This window comes from Cryptotermes secundus, unplaced genomic scaffold, assembly GCF_002891405.2.
Source record: "Cryptotermes secundus unplaced genomic scaffold, Csec_1.0 scaffold22, whole genome shotgun sequence".
Lineage (NCBI taxonomy): Eukaryota > Metazoa > Arthropoda > Insecta > Blattodea > Kalotermitidae > Cryptotermes > Cryptotermes secundus.
The window spans coordinates 1,327,102-1,347,908 of record NW_019742961.1 but is presented as its reverse complement, the minus strand read 5'-3'; positions in this window follow the sequence as shown (position 1 = coordinate 1,347,908).

The window sequence follows — 20,807 nt, the reverse complement described above, 5'->3', positions numbered from 1 at the left end:
CACAGCGTCCCCACATAATGGAATATCTTTATTATAATTCATAATCTCTCGTCTATGTTCAGGACTGCGATATTCGAAATGATGAAAAGGGAGGTATATTTAGGAAAATCTCCAATTTCAAAGGAACATTTGGATGACCTATGTGTATGTATGTATACTAATATTTATGAGCTAGCACATATAGGTAAGGGACCGGGGCTGAGTGAGATTAAAGCTGATATTTAGATAAAGAAAAATTACTTACTGTATTTTTCTATGCTGAGCTAAATCCCTCGCCAACCGTAAATTTCTCGTATCAGCGGTATTTTTTCTTTCATAGCGTTCCCTATTCCATGTTAGGTGGGTCCCTGTCACCATGGCATGGCGCGTCCTCAGGTTGAGGATGGAGGAGACACCCCCCAGTTTTGGAGGGAAGCTGCTAATATATTGAATAAGCAGTCGCGGACAGACGAAAAGGGGTGATCCTCCAGCTTTTGGGTTGGGCGTGGGGCTAACAACTCCTCACCGTAAAAATCATTATGTTACGAAAATGAACACAACGAACATGGAACGTTAGAAGTTTGTATATGGCAGGTTCGCTCAGGGCAGTGGCACAAGAAATCTTAAAATATAAGTTAAGATTTAGCGGGAGTACAGGAGGTCAGATGGGATGGAGGTGGCATCGCACCAGGAGACTATGCATTTTTCTATGGAAAGCGGAATGAAAATCATGAATTTGGCACAGGTTTTTTCGTACATAAGAGAATCGTTTCAGCAGTTAAGAGGGTAGAGTTCGTTAGTGATAGGATATCATATATAATACTAAAGGGTCACTGGTGTGATACCATTGTTATGAATGTTCACGCACCAACAGAAGATAAAATTAATGACATATAGGATTGATTCTATGAAGAACTAGAACATGTATTTAATACATTCCCGGACTACCCTATGAAAATTTTGTTAGGAGATCTCAATGCCAAAGTAGGGATGGAAAACATTTTCAAACCAACAACTGGGAATGAGAGTTTGCATGAAATTAGTAATGATAATGGAGTTAGAGTAGCAAACTTTGCCACATAAAAAAATCTTACTGTCAAAAGTACAATGTTCCCACATCGTAACATCCATAAATTTACTTGGACATGTCCTGATGGGAAGACACATAATCAAATAGACCATATTTTGATAGACAGGAGACGGCACTCAAGTATACTTGATGTCCGTTCATTCAGGGCAGCAGATTGTGATACTGACCACTACTTGGAGGTGGCAAAGATTACAGAAAGACTGACAGTAAGCAAATAAACAACACACAGAGTTCATATGGAGAGGTTCAATCTCAAGAAATTAAATGATGTAGAGGGTAAAGAGCAGTATTATGTTGATATCTCAAATAGGTTTGAGGCTTTGGAAAACTTGGACACGGAGGTGGATGTTAATAAAACTTGGGAAACTATCAGAGAGAATATAAAAATGAGTATAGGATATTTGTGGGAAAGTCAGAAGGAAAGAGAGCACAGGGAAGACCAAAGCGTAGGTGTGTGGACAATACTAGATTGGATCTTAGAGAGATAGGATGGGATTGTATTCATTGGATAGATCTCGCTCAGGATAGAACCATTGGAGGGCTCTTGTGAACACGGTACTGAACCTTCGGGTTCCATAAACTACTGGGAAATTCTTGAGTAGCTGTAGAATTGGCGGCTTCTCCAGAAGGACTCAGCTCCATAAGTAAGTAAGTAAGCCTACCCTATTATAAAATCTTATTTTATGTGTTCCCCGCTTATATATTGTACTTAGGCAGCAAGGTCTCAAAGTCTCGGTAATTCCCGCAACAAGAGTTCACATATTTTTGTGGGGCAGGTCTGCCATGTCCAGAAGAATCCAGTACACATTCTCACACTTTATTTAGCCTATTAAACCTAACACCAGTTTTAATAATATTCTCCCCAGCTCCTGTATCTCTCAAGAGGTCCATTCCTCTAGGGTATCTGGACTAAAATTTATCATGGCTTGGGCTTCTTGAAGTGTCAACGCAAGCCGCGGTTGCCTTAAGCCTCAATTTCCCATAAGGCTTAGTCCTTGATGTGCTATTCTCCAAGAAGAGAATACCCAGACGGTTGAGTAATTGCTGTATGGGTATATACTCGTACATGACAGTTGCTTGTTTAATGGCGTGAAACCATATAAACAATATATATACACAGAAGTACAGTCTGTATCCAAAGCAAATATTACTACATTTCTAAAGAAGAAGATCCGCATATAAGTCATGAAACCACTTTCCAACTGTGTAATCTTCCAGTTCAGGCATATACTGCTTGGAAACCGGGATCGTGGGTTCGAATCCCACTCAGGGCATGGATGTTTAGTTTGTGTGTGTGCGTTTTTCTGTGTTTGTGTACAGGTAGAGGCCTTGCGACGAGCTGATCACCCGCCCAAGGAATCCTACGGAATGTGTAAGTTCTAGAAAAACCTAAGTGAACGGAGAAGTTCATGGAGGTAGGCCTAGGCCCACTGGGGCTGTAGTTCCAAGGAAACAAAAAAATGTGATGCAATTACCCACTATGTGTACCTACTTTTTGTTGACGATCTTAAAAACTATGGAGCCATGAAATCTCCTGAAGACTGCGCTCTACTATATGTACGAGTATATTTTCTCTCTGCATGACGTTGCTGGATCTAGTTTTCAGCGATAACATTCATTTTTCAATAACTTGCATGAATTTACTACCTATATGCTTTTTTTTTAATTCGCTTAGTGGGGGGTGGAGAACCAATTGGGTCCACTCGGCACGGCGGCCACTGATTGGCCTATTGTAGCCTGCCCCGGGTGATTATGATGATGGAGAATTTGGTGGAATAAAGATTGTCAGGGGAAACCGAAGTATTCGGAAAAAACCCGGCCAGCGCCACTTTGTCCACCACAAATCCTACTTGACCAGACCCGGGATCGAACCCGGTCCTTCGCGATGGGATGCCAGCGACTAACCACTTGAGCTATGGCGCGGTCATAAAATCAGAAGCGCTACAGACTGAGCCACCTTGCTCTATGCCTACACATATGTTGGTTGAATCTAAGCTTAAATATCCTGTTGTTTGGAATTCTATTAAGTCTACTATAAAATTACAGGAACTCATCCAGTAGAATTTTCCATTCCTCTGTTTTAACAGTTTCCCTATTCAAGTCTATTGCAGTTATGGTTTTCTTCACCACGGATAAAATTACACGCCTTACGTAGGAGACATCACCTCGATGGATGTCTTTTTCTTTTACAAGTTAGCCTTGGCTTTAAATTCTTCCTCTTGTTTTGGAAACTGTTGGTAATCGAGTTCCTGCCGACTTTTCTCTGTCCAATGTCTCTTCTTCTAGCAAATACTGCCCTTCTGATAGATGTGTTTTAGCTTTTAATGTTGTTTGTACGGACGTTGGTGTATTTGGAAGCAATTATTTTTCCTCTCAAATATACTCGTATTTTATATTTTGTGCTTTTTAAATATTAGTAATTAAAACATGAATTGTACTCAAAGTAATTTATAGGTACTTATTTCTTCTTATCAGATCGTTGTTGGAATGATTCCACCAAATAAATGGTTATTGCGTTAAGTCCTTTTTTTGTCAATTGTCTCTGTGTATTTTGTATGTTCTACTGCCCGTGCTTACTTTATAATTGACCTTCGGTGTGTTCAGTAAGCACATAAATAAATAAATAAATAAATAACTAATCCGTATTATTACTCATCATCACCATCATCACAGACTTCCTCTAAGTTGAATCTGTTGCACACAATCACGAAATTTCAATGGGCCCCAAATTTGCAACTGTTCAGTTCTAAGAAATATTTAAAAGAGGAGCTATATTCACGGGTTTCATACATCGCTGTGCTAAATGCCACATACCTGGAGGTTAATTTTACATTCACCTCCAATTCAAAAGGAAGCATATTTTCGCTCGGTAGCCATGTTGTTATTCTATATTCAAAGAAAGAATCATTTTTGGAGATCATGTTAACATACGCTTAAGTGCAGCTAATGTCTCTACCTCCTTACTGTTACAGCTTCCGCCATATTGCTATTTCCAACTGTAGGAAATTAAAAATCACGAGAGTTGACTGGCTTCTTATATCATAATATCCATAACAGATTTGACAAATATCAATAAATTTGTTCAGACGTTTAAAGGGAACACATGTACATGCAAACAGCATGGTGATTTCATAAGCCTGATTTTCTCTGAGGGGTGGATGCGTTTATATCATGGTGATTTCATAAGCCTGATTTTCTCTGAAGGGTGGATGCGTTTATATAATAGAGTTCCAATAACGTTCCTGTAACGTATTCCAGTGTTCAAAACATGCAATAAAATAAATATGAAAACTGTTTTTAGTACATGGAGTTGGGTTATGGCCTTGAAGCCCGAAATCTAAAATTTATATTGCTAGCTGAAACTGACTGACGTCAACCGCTGAAAGGGTTCAAGATCTGAAAAAAAGGAAAGGCAGACCAACAGTGTATTTAAACTCCATTCGCTTTACAGTCATGTGAAATGGGACTTCTAACAATACGTAATTACTAAATTGACTCTGTAACATTTCAATTATTTGTATCTATGAATCATTATGATATATTGACGTGCTTTTCAGGTCGCAATTATGGACGTCAAAAGAGATTACGGTTACTTCACTTCAAAAACATAATTGGCTTCCATATTGTTTGAACATTTTGGATGTTCATTAAATTTATGGTTCCGCTGTCATCTTGTGGAACATCATGTATAGAGCAGTCTTTCTATCAGAGTTAATTAATGTTGGACCAGGGGTTCAAACGTATGCAGGACACACATCACTGGATTACAAGGTTTATTTTTCCTTTGATTACAGCTCCGTCAGCACACTGTAAAAATATAAATCAATGTATATTAACAATATGACCGCCACATGGTCAAAGTGTATGCCTCTATTTCAACATACACATAAGCCAGAAAACAGATTTCAGTGAATTAAAATGCAAATGCAATATCCGAACTGAAGGTTTCTAAACTTCCCACTTATCAAAAGTACACAAGTTATCACATTATATTAAGCTTCTAAAGCACAACGACTATTGTATGTATATCCTGCCTTAATATAAGAACACTCCCTTCATCAGGAGAGTAAATATATGTGTTGCGTATGACTAACAGAATGAGTAATTATTATTCACATAAACAGCATTAAACTTTTAGTTCTAGTAATGTAGTCCAGTTGGTTCTGTGAAATAGGAACTGAATTTTTAAATACCATTTACATCAGTTTCAGGCTTCAAGAGGTTACATGGAATGCACAAGGAAACGAGTTCGTTTAGAGGAAGCAGTTCGCTAACAGTTCTGTAAACTGCGTATTGCAGGGTTTCGTAACTTTTCCTCTTCGCCAAATAAAATCAGAATAACCACGTCAAGAAGGATGAGATGGGCAGGGCATGTAGCAGTCACAGAGGAGTAGGAGGAGAATTCATACAGAGCTTTGGTTGGAAAGCAAGGAGGAAGGAGACTACTAGGAAGACCTAGACATCGGTGGGAGAATAATATTAAAATGGATCTTAGAGAAACAGGACGGGCGGTATTGATTGGATTCATGTGGCTTAGGATGGGGAGAAGTGGTGTGCTCTTTTGAAGGCAATGAACGTCTGGATTCCATAAAGCCTTATGTAATTCTTCCGTAGCTGAGCGACTGGTGGTTTCTCAAGAAGGATTAAGCTCCATGGAATTATATAGATATATGAAGATAGATAGAGAGATAGATAGATAGCTAATTTAAACAAGGGTAATGAACCTTCAGATTGCATAAAATTCTTTGACATTCTCTGACCTAAATAAATAACTATTTACTTGCTAAAATGAAATCGCTTAGAAGAAGTGACCGTGCTTTATATATTTTGGTCTTATATTATGGATGCATACCTGTATAATGCCACAAAGAAAACTTTTGAACGAATATCTGCACAGCCAAATAATTGTAGAAAACTGTACTTTTACGTACTTCTGAAAGCGTTTCGACACCAAATTACGTAAACGGTTCTAATACCACAGTTCCCGACAAGAGTCGCATGAAAAGAATTTTCGTCTTTCAGAATTTTAATTTGTATTTATATAGAAAAATGTTTCTGACCAGATCTTAAGTTACAATCTGTTCAGCAAACAAACTAACTTCACAACAGCATACCACTGATGTTAAATACGCATAATATCAAAGCCTGCTTTCGGATATGATCCAAATCCGATTGAATTATCACTGATCAGCATAAACTGTCCCTCAAAGATCCAGAGTAGTGCTATCACTTCATCTCCTGATTATTTTTCGAGTGGAGTTCTACAAGGAGTCTTCCTATCAAAACATACTACGAACTATAAAGTTCCATTCATACCATTCCTAAAACAAATATACTATAGCCAGCAGAATATTTCCGCTGGTGAGAAAATAATGCTGAGTTACAATTAACAAAACTAAGAACGTAGGGTAAGGCAACAAGTAACTGCTATTTTACTATAGAGTGACATAAGACCATTCATTGCTTTCAATCAAGCATGATTCCCCAAGCCACTTCGTAGTAAACAGCAATTAATTCTCATGAAAATTTAGTGATTATTTCGTGGTCATGTATTTCTTTGTTCCTTATTTTTCCAATTTTCTGTCCTACCTTATTTTAGTGCTAGTGAAATGCATCATCAAGCAGGTGGCACATACTCAAATTCTCGACAAAATTCCAACTTATAAAGAAATCGCGTACATAAGTGCAGGCCAGTTTATTTTACTATGGTTCTAAGAATACGTGTTGTCTTATTACAGCACTTTAAATAAAGCGCTCTCATCAGCCATAATTAATTTAATATTTTTATATAATATGTAAGTAATTCTGGAACAATTCCTCTAGCTCTGGTTTTATGGTTTGAAATTGTTGTTTATTTTGTTGGGAATTTATTTTAGTGTACCTAAGCCTCCCTTGCCTTCTCACAAATGAAATTTGGACGCGTTTCTCATTCCCTTATTGCAGTGTGTGACTAAAACCTTTTGCCGTAATGACAACTCTAAAGTAATTAAGGTGACAATTTATGAGGTAATACGTTATCATTTAAAAATTTGCCGCTATTTCCTCTAATCTAAAGCTGCTTATATTACTAACTTCCTCTTAGAAAAGCAATTCATTTCGTATGTTTCTTCAAACAAAGTTTCAGCTGCTATGATGAATTTCACAAATATGTTTGTAAATGAAAATAGCGATAAGGAATGAAAAGCTGACATCACCTGTCCAACACTTATAAAGAAACACAAATATGTTGCAGAAATCTGGAGCAGATACACCTAAATATAATGGGCTTTGATTAAAAATCTTTTGCATAATTTATGGATAATATTATATAAGCCCACATCTGAATTTTCTTGTCTCTGCAAATACGTTCACAAGCGTTCCTTATCCTGGGTCAGATGAATCCAATCCATACCATTCCATCCTACCTCTCTAAGATCCTACGCCTTTGTCTTTCCAGTGGTCTCTTTTATCTTCTGGCTTTCCTACCAATATTCTATATACATTTATTTTCTCACCCATTTTGTTCTATATGTCCTGCCCATCACATCCTCCATGACTTGATCATTCTAATTATACTTGGTGAAGAGTACAAGTTATGAAGCTCCTCATTATACAGTTTTCACCAACCTCCTGTCACTTCATCTCTCTTCGGTCCAAATATTCTCCTCAACACCCTGTTCTCAAACATCCTCAGTCTGTGTACCTCCCTTAATGTCAGAGACCCAGCTTTACACTCATACTGAACCACAGGCAAAATTATAGTTTTGTATATTCTAATTTTTATGTTTTTTGGACAGCAGACGAGAAGACAAAAGGTTCTGGACTGAATGGTAGCAAGCGTTGCCGAGTTCAATCTCCCAAATATCTGAACTGTGCCACATTATCAAAACATCTTTATGTTATGATTTTGCTCTGCATTTTCGTGATATGTAATGCAGTTATATATAAAAATATTATGTTCACCTCTAATATGAAATATTAATTGTTAAAGTGTTCACCATTAAAATTAACCTATTTAAAAAGTTTTCGTGTGTTCTGTTTGGCTAAGGTAGTCGCGTGTAGATATGTCTCTTCTACTGACGTATGTGTTGGTGGATCTTCCTTGCCTTGTACTGATGTAGTAAATATTTTGTTGGCTTGTGGGTGTGACTGGGTTTTCTCCTTGTTCGCGTTCCGCGCTAAAAATAGTAATAAGTTATGTACAAAACTGTATATATTATAACGTAAAGTACATAATTTTCTGACATATGCTTGGAAGTCGTGCTGCGATTGTACGTACACGTAAATTGCATTAACATAAAAAACCAAAATCAATCTTTAAAGCACCCTAAAGTTAATAAGGACTTGTGTTCTTCTTAGATACTACTGTGTTCTGGAGGCCATGCCTGATTGCGGAATATGAATGTCTGAAAAAGAAAATGTATTTTGTTTAATAATATCAAGTAACGTGACATATTTTATTGGACATAAAATGCATATTTATTGTTTATCTAAATGTTTTTCGAACAGTTCTTCTCTACGATGGATAGTTGGCAGGATACGCGGGCAGAAGTGCACTAAGTCCTCATATAGCCTCGTCAGTGGAATATGTACAATCTGAATTCAAAGTTAAATAGTTAGAATATTTCTGTAAAATTCTCCAGCACAAAAATATATTATCCATCGATTCTCGAGTACAGACGGACAGACTGACTGAGCGAACCTACTGTCGTTTCTGACTGGTGCGAACACATCGGGATATACTTAGGTCGTTTATTCAAAATTCTATGGTAGAAATGGTTGATTTAGTAGATAGCTGTGGGTTCTGATATGGTATAGGGTGCACTTGGAAAAGTTCTGGAGATAAGTTAACAAATAAATGTAGACTTGAGTACGTGTGTGCGTGTGTGTGTATATGTATGTATTTATGAATAAGCGTGGAAGCATTCTTAATTATATGCCTACATAAATAATTAACTACAATCTTCTTGTGTCTGTAAATAAGTATATAAATACAACTGAGCAGAATACTATTTGAGAATCTTACAGTTGCTGAACTGTTAAAGAAATCTCACTATACTATGGAACCGGAATATTGTTTAGTTCCCTCATAGCATCCCGTTAGTGGACGCTACACTAAGTCACATGACTCTTTCTTACAAGTCATGCACAGTTACGTGTAAGGGTGGTGGGTCACTTCTAAGATGGCGTTTTCTATAGAATGATTGGATTTATTGCACATAGTTCGCGAGTAGAAGTAATACAGCTCTATCGCTATTCTACACACTTTACAATTCACTGTTATACACTCACTAGGATTCTTAGTCTTCACTAATCGTATCCTGGTAACGGATTTGTAACCGTCATATTCTGCAACTGCCAATTTCAAAGACTCAATTCGAGCTCAAATCCCGGCAGGCTGGCGCCTCGAAACTCGACTCTACATTCTATGCTGCTTAATTAAATTGTTTTTCATAACCACTTTGGACCTACTCCACTGACAACACCGTCTTCTATTGTCCGGTATTGTTTTAGGCTGTTTATCGCACCATTGCATAGCAACGGTCGGGCGCGGACCACATAGAAAACATCGTCTATTGTTGAGGCGTGTTTACTGCGGGCAAGTGTTTACCGAGTCGTTGCCTAGAAATAGGTATACACGTCATAATATATTGTACACATATACAAATGGCCACTAGACCGTGTCCTCAGAAGCTGAACCTGTGTTTCAGCTAGCATATTCTATTCTGATGAGAGTCAAGTTATTATCTTGGAAGCCTCAGTGTATATTTGTGTTGGCCCCGTATTTACATAGCAACAGGAAACAGGAGACGAACCTTGTGCACCTGCTCGACGTCACGAGGATTGATGTTCATCTTCTTCCTCTTACATTCGCGGATATTACGCGGACAACAAATAGCCTTCATTTGTCACGTGACCGCTGTTAACCAACCACATAACAATTCATGTATGTTTCCATATGTAATATGTAAACAAGTAAGTTTAGTTAGCTCGGAAGTTCCATTGCGTCCTCTGGTTGGATGTCGGTTTCAATTTGCTGGATGAAGAAGCATAGTAATATCCTGGTGATAACAAATGGACTAACTTTTAATGTATTCAGATATTACAGTAAGTTTATGTATGTGTGGAATATGTAACTTCAAATGTACAATGTGTAGGATGGAAATAAAATTTATCCTCAAGCATTCCTTTCATAATACACATTTTCATAAAGTTTCCTTTTTACTGTATGTGAATAATTCCTTCCCCAATATCATCATCTGTAAAAAAGTAAGAAACACTGTTCCTATTTTGTTTTAATGTCAAACCAACACAAAGAGATGTAAAATGTCTATGACTGTCGTCATGGAAATTCAATTCATAAGTAATTAACACTTCCTTCAACATCATCCTCACACATCGACGTTCTAAGTGGTAGCTTATTAATAACACTGTAACACACAGACCTTCTTAAGGAGCCAATAGTCGGTTAGCTACACAACAATTCCCACTCATTCATGGAACCTTTAGATTCATTAGTGTCTCCACAAGAGACCGCCACTGGTCCCTGTCATGAAAGACATGCATCCATCATCACAAAGTCTTCCCTAAGAACAAGCTTAATTCTTTCTACGACAGCGATAACTATGTATATCGCATATTATCGTATAAAATTATATAACTCGTCATTAGAATTTTTTTGATGAGCGTTTGGCTTTGAGAACTAATATTGAATATGTCGTAAATATTTTTAACAGACTAGTCCTTTTAATGGTGAAGTCGCAGGTTTTGGGTGGTAATAACAGGCATTTACAACATAATTTATTTTCAGTGCTGCCTTATCCTCCCATACAGACCTAAATATCCAAATTAATCTCTTTCTTTCATGTTCTCTGACCAAAAGTGCTAGTTTTCGAGCACAAATTACCTCCAAATTCTATACGTGTTTCTTGTTTCCAACGCCTGACTTGTATGTAAGACCCAATGTGATTTCTCTGACGTCATTACGTGAACAACAGGGACAGATTAAACAAGGTCANTGTTTACGTAAATATTTCAGTATCTCTGTTATTATCTGTTATGGTGAGATACTTTTCTTATCACTAACAACGGAAATGCTCGAGAGAAAGTGAAACTTCCTTCTGTCAACAAAGCGATTCAGACCTCCGTATACAATGTAATCGTAATTCATACCAGGGAGGGACGAAACCAAAGTAGCTTTTCAGCCGGAATAGTCGGCTTCTCATAAGGGACTGAAATTGGTGCAAACCCGAGGAAGAATAGTAAATGCAGTCATTACACGGTAACTGTGTAACACACTATTTAGCTGTTAAATGACTCAATTCTTTCAGCTGTGCTTGTCGTGAAGAGCGGAGATATCTGTTCACCAATGTGTGTTGTACTTAGGGCGGAAATAAAGTGGAAACCGGTAACATCCCGTTCCAGGCGCACTTAAGTTTTGAGAGGTTCATAAATAAGACGTCATTAGAAAAAGTTTTTAGAATCTACGAAACAGACTATAAAATTACAGTTTCGTGATATATCTTCAGAATATATCGAATGATAATAAAATGTAATTTTAATATGACTGTTAAATTCAAATTTCAAATTGTATATTTTATGAAAATATGGGATAGCGACGGGTTACGGGCTCGATATTCAGGCTTTGTTTGCCGTCAGTGTAAGATTTTTATCTTCTCCTCAGGGTTCACACCGACTCTGGAGCCCACCAAACCTCTCTAATCGGCACCGGAGGGTTCTTTCCGTGGGGGTAAAGCGGCAGGGTCGTGAAGCTGACCACTCATCTCTATCTAGTGCAGTAGTCGAGAAAGTTGCAGTTATACCTCCAATCCCCAATACGTCTTCATGGCATAGTGCTTAACTAATTAAACATAGAAAAAAATTACCTGTTTCTCTCTTTATGAAAAGATTACATTTTGTGTTGATGAATGTACATCCTCAAAACCCGCTTCTTGAAGCCTTTCGGAGATAAGGATTGTAATATTGCATTAATTTAATTGTTTCTTAGGAGACCTTTACATTTAACGTCACTAGAAAACTTTGTTTTCATGCCACTTTCAAAAAGTTCATCTTCTTGAAATTTATTGAAGAAGAAATATTAAGAAGAAACATATTCGTAAAAACTTAATATAAAAATTATTCATTAAACCAAAATGCACCAAGCCTATGAAAGAAGGGTGACAAATCTATGTAAGAGTTGAAACTGTATTTTCTGTGTAATGTGTAATTTCACTGTAGCGCTAAATCTGTAGGTCTCTCTGACAAATTTTGTGCCCCCAAAATAAATCATTTTGCATACTGCATAAAATTTTGTGTCAGAATTTAAAATGTTTCAATGACAATACATAAACACATTATTCTTTACCCAGTGTAAATATACAGTTATAAAACTCGGTAGGGCCATCTTTGTCACGGAAAAGCCCTTGGACATGGGCATGAAACTTAACTACTTGCGACTGGCGTTTATCTATACTCGCCGGACAAGATGGACAGTCGCCAAATACCACATACTCCCTAGCAAATAACCAGTTTCATTACTAATGACGGAATTAGACTTTGACCTTGTAGCTTAGTCAGTTCTTTGAAGACAGAACTTTAGCGGTGAAGCTGAAGACATCAACACTGCTAGAAGCCGCTGCCAGGGAACGGCTGGGAAAGATATAGTAGGCCGGAAAAAGCTTAGCGGATGCTGTGAATTGCGAAGATTAGCGGTGGTGCTGTAATTGCTTGTAGTTCCTAGTAGTGTGTGTAAGTGGTCAATAAATCCAATCACCAATCCATACTCCGTGTGTAGTCTCGCAATAAATCGTGACAATGTGAACACCGTTACCAGGAAAAACAAATACATCAAGAAATTAATCTTGAACGAAGCGAGATAAAAATATTTCGTTTATCCAGTTGAATTATTATTAAAAAGATTTAGAGGCCGGTTCAAATACAGCAATTTTTCCAGGACAGCTTCCAAAACCCGTGAGGGGGGAGCAATTTGTATTTGATTTAGCAGATATTATTAGCTAATATTCACTATTTTTGTATATGTATAATAATAAACCCGATCACAGCGGCTGCACCGTCTATCGTCCACTCGAACACTGCGATCGTGGGTTCGAATCCCACTAGAGGCATGGATGTCTGTGCGCTTTTATTCTGTGTTTGTGTTCTGTGTGTGTGGGTAGCACCCCTGCGACAGGTTAATCTCCGGTCCAAAGAGTCCTGCCGACTGTGTATAGGATTACGAAACTGAAAAATCGGCCAAGCTCCATTAGGTCTGTATGATGATAACTGCGAAATTTTGCTCCTTTAAGAGGTTGGATAGTTCTTGAAACACTTCTCTACGGATTCTGAGTGTGGAATCAAAACGATTATTACAAATACACATACAAAATAGCCAAAGAAATTTACAACATCGCTTGCCAAAATCTCATTCGGTCTCTTTATTGACACTGTTTTAACTGCACAGACTACCTGCCGTCGATCAAGGGATGACAAATATTGATGAGAAAAGATGATATCACTTCGGAATGCGCCTACCAAGGGCTGAAGGCCACGAAACGTCTCAATACGTTTAGTCGGCTTCTTGGTAAAAATTCAGGAACCCTCATCTCTAGATCACTATTTTCCGACTCATTTGCGATTCTCAAAGTGAATTTATATTTTCCTGCTCCCTTTTACAAAGCACATGACATGAAAGGAGAAGTAGTGTCTGTCCTGACAAAAATTATTGAAAATATTTTGCAGAAATTAGGTACTGTAAGGATCTAATATGAATATAATTTAACCACTTAAATACTAGTTTCTGTATTAGTTCAGTATGACTGTAATTAATGTAGAAATCACAACGAACTTATTCGTTTTCTCGAAAATGCGCACGGCACGAAAATTCGGTAGCACGTGTGCTTCATTAAAATATGTGAAGCTTATTTAAAACATGTTTCAAAACAATGCCATAAAAGAAAGACTTTTTCTCGTTCCAAGCAATGTTAAAGCGTCATTTGTGTAGTTTTGTAAGAGCAGATTTTCACAGACAGTAAATGAAAATTAAGGACAATATATTAATAAATATTGTACAGAGGAAGCATTTGGAAAACACATTTATCGAAATGGAGTATAACCTTCTAAACCCTTATGATGCACACTAGTGTCGTTTCGTAAGGACTTTTTCAGATTCGTTTTCTTCAGTTCATTCTTTGGTAATGAGCAGGGCCCGGATTTTGATGACCTGAAAATACTCAAAAAACGACCTATAAAATGACCGAAAAAATCAAGAAAAATGACCTAAAGGAGAAAGAGAAAGAACACTTCGCTTCCAGATTATTCGCATTTCAGAAAACATATGAAGAAAATTTCCCTAAAATGGCCAAAAATGACAAGAAGTACCCTTAAAAGTCCAAAAATTTACCAAAAATTACCTCAAAAATAAAAAAAAGACTTAAACATAAAAATGTAAAAAATGACAAAAAATTACCTATAAAATTTACATTTCTGTAACCAGCAGCTCATATCCGAGATTTATATATTTAAGAGCATCGCATAGGATAAAAGGAAAAAAAGACGACATGTCATCAAAATCCGGGCGCTGGTAATGAGCAGTGACTTATATAAATTTTGCTGTAGTGAAGTTCCCGGAGAGGTTAGCACCATTAACATGGTTTGTAACGCTGTGTAGTTGGGAGAGCCCACAGCTTCAGAGGGTCACATCACAAGCTAAGCTTGCCGCCCGCTTCTGTGTGTCTTGCTTGGCTTTCCCATTGACACTGAAGAAAGTAGGCAATATGTTCCTCTGAAACGTCAGAATATCCCTTCATTACACGGCATCACAACCCAGAAGACCACATGGTTCGTCACCATCACCGCGAAAAGCTAAAATTTAATTAATAATAGGAATTTATGGAAGATTTACGATATCAGTGTATGCTTATGATCATTTAAAACAAGCAAAATGTACCCTGCGTAATTACAAGTGCGATGGAATGAGCTGAAACACTCGTTGCAGAGAAAGTACAGTAATACAGTTCCTCTGCTAGATTGTGAGAGAATACAGTCTGTTCAATCAGTTGACATTAAATCCAAAATCGCATGATATGTCATTCACACGGATGATAAACGATATACGGTCTTTTAAGGTTTCGAGTTTTAATTTCAACGATACAATTCCATAAAAATTTCACACAATGAACAATACCAGCTCGCAAGTTGATTAGTACGAACGGGAGAGCAAAGGGGTGCTAGTGAGTATAAAGAGGAAAATTCAAACCGGAAAATTTATAATCACATCTTGTACAGATGTATCAATAGTTTATTTCCACTGATTTTCCGCTTTATTGTTACGTTATTTAATTCGACATTACTGATTCATGTTTTATAGCAGACTTCAGGAGTACTCCCAGATGACGTTCTGGAAGGAACATGCAGACGGGATAACTCCTGTAAGATATAATTTTTTTTAATTCGCTAGTGGGGGGTGGAGTCCAACTGGGTCCACTCGGCATGGCGGCCACTAATTTGTCTACTGTACCTGCTTCGGGTGATTATGACGGAGAATTTGGTGGAATTAAGACTGACAGGGGAAACCGAAGTACTCGGAGAAAACCCGCCCCAGCGCCACTTTATCCGCCATAAATCCCACTTGACCAGACCCGGGATCGAACCTGTCCTGCCGCGGTGGGAAGCCAGCGATTAACCGCTAGAGCTATGACACAACCCTATAAGATATATTATTAAAATTCTATGGGAAGGCGTAACAAAGAAAAACCTTGAAAGATTTGGAAAGAGTTGTTAAATTGATCTGGCTCAGGATAGGGACCAGTGGAGAGCTCTTGTGAATACGGTAATGAACCTTCGGGTTCCATAAAATGTTTGGAAGTTCTTGAGTATCTGCACAATTAGCGGTTTTTTCAAGAAGGTCTCAGCTCCATGAGAGGGTGAGTCAGTTAAATTGGACTTGGAAAATGGATTGGGCCTAGTCCGTTCAAAGGAAGAAGAAGAAAATGAAGAAAGATGAAAAAGATGAAGTCTGTGCTGCTCATCACAGTAATCCATGTATAACATTGATTACCTTCCACAGCGAAAGAGTACATTAGGTTGACAAGACTATACACTCCCTCTCACAGTAACATTTGCATATATAATCCAGCCACATAGCGGGACATAGTTCAGTTGCAGGCCTCACATCACACCCCAATACGAGAGACAGACAGACGAATCACAACCTACTACAGGAGAGATTGTCGATCGACCAATACCCATATCGTATCTCCCATCCTCATCAAAATTCCAATCGTGCATCAACCGCAAAGGGGAATCGAACCCGCAGCTACTAGCTGCATGGTATGCTGCGGTATTAGGTCCCATGACTCTGACTGCAACTACCGGCAAGGAAATTTCAACTAAATGTCTTAGAGCCCACCACCATCAACCTAACCAGCCAAGTGTGCAGCTCACGTACGTTCTAGAAGGATGGCGCTGCTCAGAATCAGATATCACTAGGGTCCGTGGCTCTCATAATGTTATTGAACAGGGGAAATAACACCAAGGCTGTGTGAAGGAGAAATAAAGTAGATTTATCTTTAAAAATCCAACGTGTCCCACATATACTCGTTTGAGAAAAGGGAGAACCCAGGGGACAGAAGAAATCAATGAGTTTCGGCAGACTCCATAATTCAAATTGCACCTGTGAAGTAACATTTGTATGCAGCTCCTTGCTTCGAGCCAGGCTGTTTTGGAGAAGATGTACTTACTCTTGGTCTGGTTAGATGAACTGCAGGGCCATGGGTAGAAACGAGCGACTGGCCATATTGATGGCTGCCTATTTAAATCCTGTAAGAAACATTTTTAGTCAAGTTGCAACCAAACTATCACCGTGGCACTAGACCCCGAAAGTTCAAGACGGCTAATAAAAAAGTCCGCCAATGAAAACAATCCTGAGGCAGTTTCACCTTCTTCCATTTCTTATTATCTATCACCCTAAGGAAATCTCACACCTGGCCATCCATATACTTCTTGATCTTTCTAATTAACGTTTCCCGAAAAGATTGCGAATTACATATCCACATGTGCCACATTTTAGAATGGTTTGAATATTAGTAGAGATGTCAGCTATCCTGAGAGGATGTCGTGGCTTTCCTCAGTCCCGCCAGACAAATTTTGTACCTCAAATTGGTCACGACCGCTTCATTTCAAATCCCTTCTATTCCTTCATTCTATCATCGGACACTATGCTATTTCAAATAGACAGCATCGTTAAATAGCCAACTAATTAATCACTCATTCACACATCTAAACCACTATCAATATTAAATTATACAAGGAAACTTGTGGATATGAAAAATTAATCCCTTGTTCATAATTCAAATGAAGAAAAGTTATGTTTTTACACATTAGGGTCTGGGTGACTTATAAAACGGGGCTTGGATTTGATGATTGAATTTATTGGACCTTTATACAACTTGTAACAACATTTCACAAATCACTATCTTCGACTGGATACTCTCGGCTTCTGACCACACTACACTAATCCACTACTTCTGGATTGACCTCACGGAAAACACGTCCATTGCCTAGCAATGGTCGTCTACTATTGCGCGTCATGTTGTAGGCATTACCTAACAAGGGGCTGTTTGCCAAGAATCTGTCTCCGAGGAAAGATATTTATTGAGCCGTTGCTTAGCAATGGGTATATACGTCACAATATATTAGGCCACATAATACTAATAAACACATTCTATGAGAGAAATTATTTTCCCATTTCAAAGGGTTCGTATTTCCCAGTTGTGTGGTTTTTCCAACACTGTATTCCTAATATTAAACAGATTATATTAAGCGAGACACTAATCCTGAAATTAATAAATTATCGTGTTTACATTTCCACCATATTTATAAAACAGACAGGAAACTTAAATATGAACCAAAAAACACAAATAATCAATTGCAGGTCTACAACTGAACATTTTCTTACGTTTTTTCCTTTTTTTTTTTCATTTCGTGCATCCCGTTGTGTTACAATATACGACTCTTTATTGACCGTCACAACACAACACAACACAACACAACCTTGTGTTGTGACGGTCAATAAAGAGTTGTATACTTTCTTACGTACTTGCAAGGAAATCGAACTAGGCATAGTCATCTCATTAAACAGTGCCGAATGTAGGATTTTTTTTTTCATTGGCACTACAGCCCCAGTGGGCCTAGGCCTACCTCAATGAAACCCTCCGTTCGGTTTTACTAAATCTTAGACATATGGTAATACACCTTGGGCGGCTGATCAGCTCATCGCAAGGCCTCTACATCTGCATAAACACAGAAAAACGCACACACACAAACTAAACATCCATGCCCTGAGTGGGATTCGAACCCACGATCCCGGTTTCCGAGCGAGCGAAGACAGTGCATGCCTTAGACCGCTCGGGTACCGTGACCGGCCCGAATGTAGGATGTATCTGGAGAATATTCACAGAATCGGTTTGGCTACAGGCTGGACGACAGGGGAAAATAGATTCATTTCCCGGAAGAGGTATAAGGCTTTCTTCCACATCGTCTAGACCGCGTGTCAGGCCAACCTAGTCTCCTGCACAGTAGGTTCTGAAGGCTCTCTCCTTGAGGGTAAAGTGGCCGGGTCGTGACGCTGATCACTTCTATCAACTGCCGAGTTTAATAATACACTCTCCCTCATGTTTTCATGCGGTGCGATTATTTAAGTATGAGGACAACTTGCCTTTATTATAATAAAAGTCATAATAACAATAATTATGGACAAGTGTACTCTACAGCCAATTGTGGATGTTTCTGCGTAAAGAGGATTTTACCGCTCCTTGATAATTATACGTTTCAGAAAGCAGTGCATTACACTTTCACTGTGATGTAAAAAACAGTGAAAAGCTACCAAGTGTCTATTGTTATCATATTTTGTGTTAGTCCACAAATTGAAATGGAGAATTCAATGACAGGAAACTTGTTGGGAAATGGGTCCTCATAACTAAGAGAATATATATCTATATATATGAGTATATTGAATCGTGATCATTTCATTATGACAAGCATAGAAGCAGGAACTGTACGAGTACAATCACCCTGGTTTTGTTACGTAATTTCATAAAAGCAACAATTCTCGGCAAAATATGAATTACTCATTCCGTTGTCAACTAATGCAATGTAATTTCTATATAACCTCGACCTCTGGTATTTACAATGTTTTAACATTACGTCTTTGACAAGGGGTGTCCAAGTGTATGGGTATTCACAGAATTACTGGGTTTTTGGACATTATCCATCCTCCGGAATTCTAATTAATAGAGAACACGATGTTTCGGAAACTGGATCTGTTTCCGTCTTCAGGTAAGAAAGGAAGACACCTACTCAGTCAGGCCCCTTAGAAAGAGCTAAGCTCAATCACAATTACCTCTTTCTAAGGGGCCCAACTGAGTAGGTGTCTTCCTTCCTCATCTGAAGACGGACACAGATCCATTTTCCGAAACGTCATATCCTCTATTACCTAGAATTCCGGAAGATGGAGAAAGTCCCAAAAAAAAACAGTAATTCTGTGTGTCATCCGCCACTGTCAGAACCCTTTAGAATCTGTACTCTTATTGTTCCACGATTCGGAATAATAAGTTGAAGAGCAGAAAGATATATGAAAGTTCTCTACACGTCGGAGCTACACATCAAGTAAGAGACGACTTTCTGATTGAGAGATCGAATACAAAAAATGTGGGAGCCACTGTGGCTTGTAGAGAAGATTTTCTAAGTGATTTAGCAAACAAGCTCATTTCGCTATTTATTTCAGTACAGGCACCTGCTGATTACGTTTCTTTTCTTCTGGAATAAAACTCCGTGGAACCGAGTACTTATTGACAAGCTGACTCCTGCTCAGTTGATCCATATTTTCTAGACAATCGGCTCAGCGGTGAGGTTGTCAGCCTTACGCGTCGGCCGCCCTTACCCCTCGCAAGATTCCGCGGTGGGAAGCTGCAACTTTTGCGGAGTGAAATCATTCATACACGTTCATAAATTCAAAGAAGCCTAAAAGGGAGGTAAATTATGCAAATTCAAAAGTGTATTGAAGTAACTTCATCTTTAAATAAACATAAAATGAGGTATTTTGAAAGACAATTTCCTGAAGATAGTAATGAAAATTAATCCAGGCCTATTTGTGGTATTAGCTTAGATGAACATGGTCTTGCATTTTGGTGACCCCTGTTACATTTTGCCCCGTCGGAAGTGTGCACTGAAACGGTTCGAGTGTGCACTTCGTGGCTGTGGTTCTACATGCACTTACATCCCCATACAAGTTGCGCACTGACAGAAGCAGACAGATGTGGGTGCCATATTCAAGGTTCTGTCATTGTGTGCAGCCAATGTACGTGCAACCGGAGTCATTTATTACACGTCAGCTGATTCAACCTCCGTCTGCTTTCCGACCAAACGTCCCATTTCTATGCAGCTGGGAGTTTTTCACTTAAGTTCCAAATTTATATATACCGACTGTTAACTTATTTAACGATGCTGTTTCGGGTATAAAGGACATCAGATAATTTGGGACAGTGAGCGTGAATATGTAGGCAAAAATGTAAAGCTATCCCTGCAAGAGGCCGTGGAGGACCATAGAATTGTGAGACGTAGAGGCTCCCACTGCCGGTCACGGTAGCCGAGCGGTCTAAGGCATGTACTGTCTTCGCTCGCTTGGAAACCGGGATCGTGGGTTCGAATCCCACTCAGGGCATTGATGTTTAGTTTGTGTGTGTGTGCGTTTTTCTGTGTTTGT